This window comes from Carlito syrichta, unplaced genomic scaffold, assembly GCF_000164805.1.
Source record: "Carlito syrichta isolate Samal-C Ts95f unplaced genomic scaffold, Tarsius_syrichta-2.0.1 Scaffold123416, whole genome shotgun sequence".
NCBI lineage: Eukaryota > Metazoa > Chordata > Mammalia > Primates > Tarsiidae > Carlito > Carlito syrichta.
In genome coordinates, this window is record NW_007067512.1 from 1,990 (window position 1) to 7,902 (window position 5,913).

Consider the following 5,913-nt stretch of genomic DNA (forward strand, 5'->3'; position numbering starts at 1 on the left):
ATCCCAGCACTTTGGGAGACAGAGGCGAGAGGATTGCCTGAGTCCAGGGGTTTGAGACCAGCCTGGGCAACTTGGCAAGACCTCGTCTCCACAATAAGTCAAAAAACTAGCCAAGCATGGTGGCTCAAGCATATTATCACAGCACTTTGGAAAGCCGAGGCGAGAGGATTGCCTGAGTCCAGGTGTCCAAGACCGGCCTGGGCAACTTGGCCAGACCTTGTCTTTACAATTAATCAAAAAACTAGATGGCTGTGGTGGCACCTGCCTGTAGTTCCTCCTACTCGGAAGGCTGAGGCAGAAGGATCGCCGGAGCCCAGCAGGTCGAGGCTGCGGTGGCTGTGAGCGTGCCACTGCACTTCAGCCTGTGCAACAGAATGAGACTCCAACTCAAAAACAAATAAATACATACATTTCCAGATAAATCTCTGCTAGGGAACTAGTGAAGAATGTCAAGTCATCTGGAAACTTCAAACAGCAGCGAACATATATATGTGTAATATAAAGTAGAGAATATCATAAATTGTTTCACCTTGAAAGTCTTTTTGTCTCTAACGCATTAGCTTGTATGACATTTTGGGGTCATCACCTGAGATATCTGGGAATTGGGGAACATGTGAAATCATCTTCTTGGCTACTTCCAGTCACCACACCCCAGTATCCGTCACTGTGGATCAAAAAGGTCTTCCCTCAGTTCAGTCTCCAGCATCCTAGAATTACAGTCTTTTCGATATGGAAGGTTTTATATATATTTTTTTTTTTTGAGTTGGAGTCTCACTGTCGCCCAGACTGGAGTGCAGTGGCCACTCCTGGCCACCGCAGCCTGGACAAGTTTATATATTTTAACTCCCCACTCTATATGACACATACACACGCCCCTAGAACAATTGAAGTGGATTGTTTAAGATCAAGTCTCTCAAGGAGTTAAGAGACAAGGCCTTATTACTGGTGGTCAGATACCCATGCAGGAGGCAGGCTGCGGCTTAGAGCCATGAGAAGCTATCTTTTTTTTTTCCAAGTCAGTCAATTGGACAAATAAACATTTATGAAAATAAAATACTGTTAGGTGCAGTGGCTCACACCTGTAATCCCAGGACTTTGGGAGGCAGAGGCAAGAGGATTGTCTGAGCTCAGGGGTTTGAGACCAGTCTAGGCAACATGGTAAGACCTTGACTCTACTATAAATCAAAAAATTAGCCATGCATGGTGGCACATGCCTGTGGTTCCAACTACTTGGAAGGCTGAGGTACAAGGATTGCCTGAGCCCAGCAAGTCGAGGCTGCAGTGGTCATGAGTATGCTACTGCATTCCAGCCTGGGTGACAGAGTGAGACTCCAACAACAACAAAAAATAATGAAAAAAGAAAGAAAGTGGTTTTCTTGTGCCACATGAAAAAAAGATACATTCTTACCACCTAGATTGTTTTCATTTGTTGGAAAAATATCAAGGAAAAGATTGACATGTGCCACCACGTCAGCTATTGTTCAAGTATTCTCCTGCAATTGTAACAATTTAGTCACACTTTCAGACTTCACTTCATTTTCTTTTTGTCTAAATTTTTTTTTTTTTAATTGGAGTCTCATTCTGTCAACCAGGGTAGAATGCAGGGCACGCTCACAGGCACCGCAGTCTCAACCTGCTGGGCTCAGGCGATCAATCTGCCTTACCCTTCCAAGTAGCTGGAGCCACAGGTATGCCATCACACCCAGCTAATTTTTTTTAATTTATTGTAGAGACGAAGTTTCGTCATGTTGCTTAAGCTGGTCTCAAACTCTTCAGCTCAGGCAATCCTCTCACCTCCACCTCCCAAAGTGCTGTGATTACAGGTGTGAGCCACCAAGCCTGGTTCACATGGGTTTTAATCCCAGTTCTCCTTTCCTGACTTTCTGAGCCATTTCTCTAAGTTTCTCTTCGTGCTCCTCCTTTTCTTTCTGTTTTGCTTTGTTTTGTTTTGAGTTGGGGTCTCCCTGTCGCCCAGACTGGAGTGCAGTGGCTGCTCCCAGCCACTGCAGCCTCGACCCACTGGGCTCCGGCGACCCTTCCGCCTCAGCCTTCCGAGTAGCTGGAACTACAGGCACGCACTACCACACTTGGCTAATTTTTTATTTTGATTTATTGTAGAGTTGAGGTCTCGCCAAATTGCCCAAGCGGGTCTCGAACCCGCGGGCTCAGGAAATCCACTCACCTCAGCCTCCCAAAGCGCAGGATTACAGGCTGAGCCACCGAGCCCAGCTTCCTTTTCTTTCTGAAACATCTTTTTCTCTACTTGGGCACGCGTTTCCACTGCTTCACAAGCCTTCCCATCAGCAACGTAGAGGGCTTCAGCCAGTTTGGCAAAGCGTTTGTTTATGTGTACCGTCCACAGTCCCCTTCCAGCATGGAATTGTCTCATGGAATTGTATAACCCTTTGCATTTTTCCAGTTAGAAATACAAGGAGGGGTCGGGCTCAGTGGCTCAACCTGTAATCCTGCACCTTGGGAGGCCGAGGTGAGTGAATTGCCTGAGCCCGTGGGTTCGAGATCCGCCTGGGCAACTTGGAGAGACCTCATCTCTACAATAAATCAAAAGAAAATGAGCTGGGTGTGGTAGTTCCAGCTACTTGGAAGGCTGAAGCAGAAGGATCGCCAGAGCGCAGCAGGTCGAGGCTGCGGTGGCCGGGAGCAGCCACTGCACTCCAGTCTGGGCAACAGAGTGAGACTCCGACTCAAAAATAAATAAAAAAATAAAAGAAAACCAAGGAGGAAGTTTCCATTCTTCTTGTTCCTTTTCAGCATCTCTTTACCTAGGAGGATGCATGACAGGTGTAGGAGGAGAAGGTGGTCCCTGGGGAATCTTCCTCTTCATCTCGAACCTTGGAGGCTCCACTGGACCTTTCTGCATTTCTCCCATCTGAATCAAACTCTGTTTGAGTCCAGAGTTGAACGCCACTCCTCGCCGAGATGGTGTGCATCCGATGCACTGAGCCAGAACAAGTTTGCCAGCTGCTCGAGCTGGCATGGCTGCCGCAACCTTCTGCCATACAGATTTTTCCAAGGTCACCTTGTCTTTACCGTGATCTCTTTTTTTCTTTTTTTTGTTTTTGAGTTGGAGTCTCACTCTGTCGCCCAGACTGGAGTGCAGTGGCACGCTCTCAGCCACCACAGCCTCGACCTGCTGGGCTCCGGCAATCCTTCCGCCTCAGCCTCCCAAGTAGCTGGAACTACAGGCGTGCACCACCACGCCCGGCTAATTTTTGATTTATTGTAGAGACGAGGTTGCACCCAGTTGCCCGGGTGGGTCTCGAACCCGCAAGTTCAGGCAATCCTCTCACCTCGGCCTCCCAAAGTGCTGGGATTACAGGCTGAGCCGCCGAGCCCAGCCTACTGTGATCTCTTTAATCGCTTCTTCATCGGGGCTTGCAGGTCTGGATTATCTGCATTTATCACCCCCTTTGGAAGCAGGTCAGTGTATTTGCTATAAATGACCTTGTCTTTTGACTGTCCATGTTGAGCAATCGCATCATATTTAACTCTTCCTTCCGGAGACACCTAAATGGCCAGTGCATTTGACATTGTTTTCTTTGGCCCCATATGCAGTGGCTACTGGGTCACATGAATCTCGGGAAAAGCACCTCCATCTCCAAGTTCCTCTAATAACCAAGGTATCCAGCCTTTCTGGTACCCATGTGGGGGAGGTTCTCTTTGGGAGGAGACCAGGGAGGTCTGTCGGGAGTTCTGGGATCTTTTCTTCAGTCTCAAGCTGGTCCTGCGATAGCAGAGCTGGTGCAGGTAAAATCTGGTGAGTGCCATCTTCTTCCAGCAGGAGACCAGGCTTTTTTTTTTCTTTTTGGAGACGGAGTCTCACAGGCATGCACCACCACGCCCAGCTAATTTTTTTTATTTATTGTAGAGATGAGGTCTCGCCATGTTGCAGGCTGGTTTCAAACCAGCCGGCTCAGACAATCTTCTCAACCTTGGCCACCACGCCCAGCAGTCTTCACATCTAATTCTAATTCTCTGGCTATTTCCACCACATACTCAGTGACTTCCTCCACTGAAGTCTTGAACCCCGCAAAGTCATCCATAAGGATTGGAATCAACTCCTTCCAAACTCCTAATAGTGTTGGTGTTTTGACCTCCTCCTTGCTGGTGTATGCTCAAATTTGAGAACAGTTGTTTTTTTGCTTTTTTTTTTTTTGAGTTGGAGTCTCACTCTGTCACCCAGATTGGAGTGCAGGGGCCACTCCCAGCCACCGCAGCCTCGACCTACTGGGCTCCGGCGATCCTTCCGCCTCAGCCTTCCAAGTAGCTGGAACTACAGGCACGTGCTACCACGCCCGGCTGATTTTTTGATTTATTGTAGAGATGAGGTCTCACCATGTTGCCTAGGCAGGTCTCGAACCCACGGGCACAGGCAATCCTTTCACCTCCGCCTCCCAAAGTGCTGGGATGACAGGCTTGAGCCACCATGCCGAGCCAGCTCCTGGTTCCCACTATATTTTTTAAAATCATTTTTTGCATTACATTTTTTAATTGTTTTTTTAAAGATGTTGGTTGCAATTCAGAATTAGATATAGAAGTGGTCATGATACAGGTAGGTTTGGGCCTCCCTTTGATCCCCACTTCGCCTGGTTTGAGGTCAGATATCCTTATTGATGTTATGCACCCTCCCCAACCCCCCACTCTCCTGGCTGTGTCCAACTACTGCCCATCCCTTTCTTACAGTATCATGGTAAATGTTCAGGGTCGGCTCGTGAGTGAGAACATGCAGTATTCAGTTTTCTTTCTGTGATCGTGCACTTAAAACGATGGTCTCCAGCTGCATCCAAGTTGCTGTGAAGTCCATGTTTGTGTTCTTCTTTATGGCTGCATAATATTCCATCATGTATATGGTCTACATTTTCTTTTTTTTTTTTGCATTGGAGTCTCACTCTGTCACCCAGACTGGAGTGCAGTGGCTGCTCCCGGCCACCGCAGCCTCGACCTGCTGGGCTCCGGGGATCCTTCCACCTCAGCCTTCTGAGTAGCTGGAACTACAGGCGCACGCTACCACGCCGGGCTAATTTTTGATTTATTGTAGAGACGAGGTCTTGCCAAGTTGCCCAGGCGGGTCTCGAACCCGCAGGCTCAGGCAATCCACTCACCTCAGCCTCCCAAAGCACGGGATTACAGTTTGAGACACCGAGCCCGGCTGGTCTACATTTTCTTTATCCAGTCCACTTTCTTTTTTTTTTTTTTATTTTAAAGATGTGGGGTACAATTCAGAATTAGGCATACAAGTGGTCATTGGGCAGGTAAAGTGTGGGCCTCCCTTTGGTCCCCGCTTCGCCTGGTTTGAGATCAGGTATCCTCATTTTTTTTTTTTTTTTTGAGTCGGAATCTCACTCTGTCACCCAGACTGGAATGCAATGGCCGCTTCCGGCCACCGCAGCCTCCACCTGCTGGGCTCCGGCGATCCTTCTGCCTCAGCCTTCCGAGTAGCTGGAACTACAGGCGTGCGCTACCACACCCGGTTAATTTTTGATTTGTTGTAGAGATGAGGGCTCGCCAAGTTGCCCAGGCGGGTCTCGAACCCGCGGGCTCAGGCAATCCACTCACCTCGGCCTCCCAAAGCGCAGGATTACAGGCTGAGCCACCCAGCCCGGCCTCAGGTACCCTCACTGATGTTGTATGCCTTCTTCCCTGCGCGGCAGTGTCCCGCTACAGCCAATCCCTTTCTCAGGTTCCATCTATTGTGTTGCTTCCTTGTCACCTACAGTGTTGCCCTCGTCCACATGGTCAAGGTGGTAGTCAGTCTCACATTCACATTTCAGCCTGCAGGGTGGGGACAGAGAAGTGGAGGCCAAACCATGTCCTCAGTATCCTTCTGAGTTTATGACCTAGAAGTTATACACATCAATTCTCAGATCTCATTAGCCATAATTTAGTCGCAAGAAA

General features: G+C 48.6%; 1 pseudogene; it reads right to left on the bottom strand.

Moving 5' to 3' along the window:
* Positions 1–2,385: 2,385 nt before the first annotated feature.
* On the bottom strand, positions 2,386–3,847 carry LOC103249787 (annotated as a pseudogene).
* Between the last annotated feature and the right edge of the window lie 2,066 nt (positions 3,848–5,913).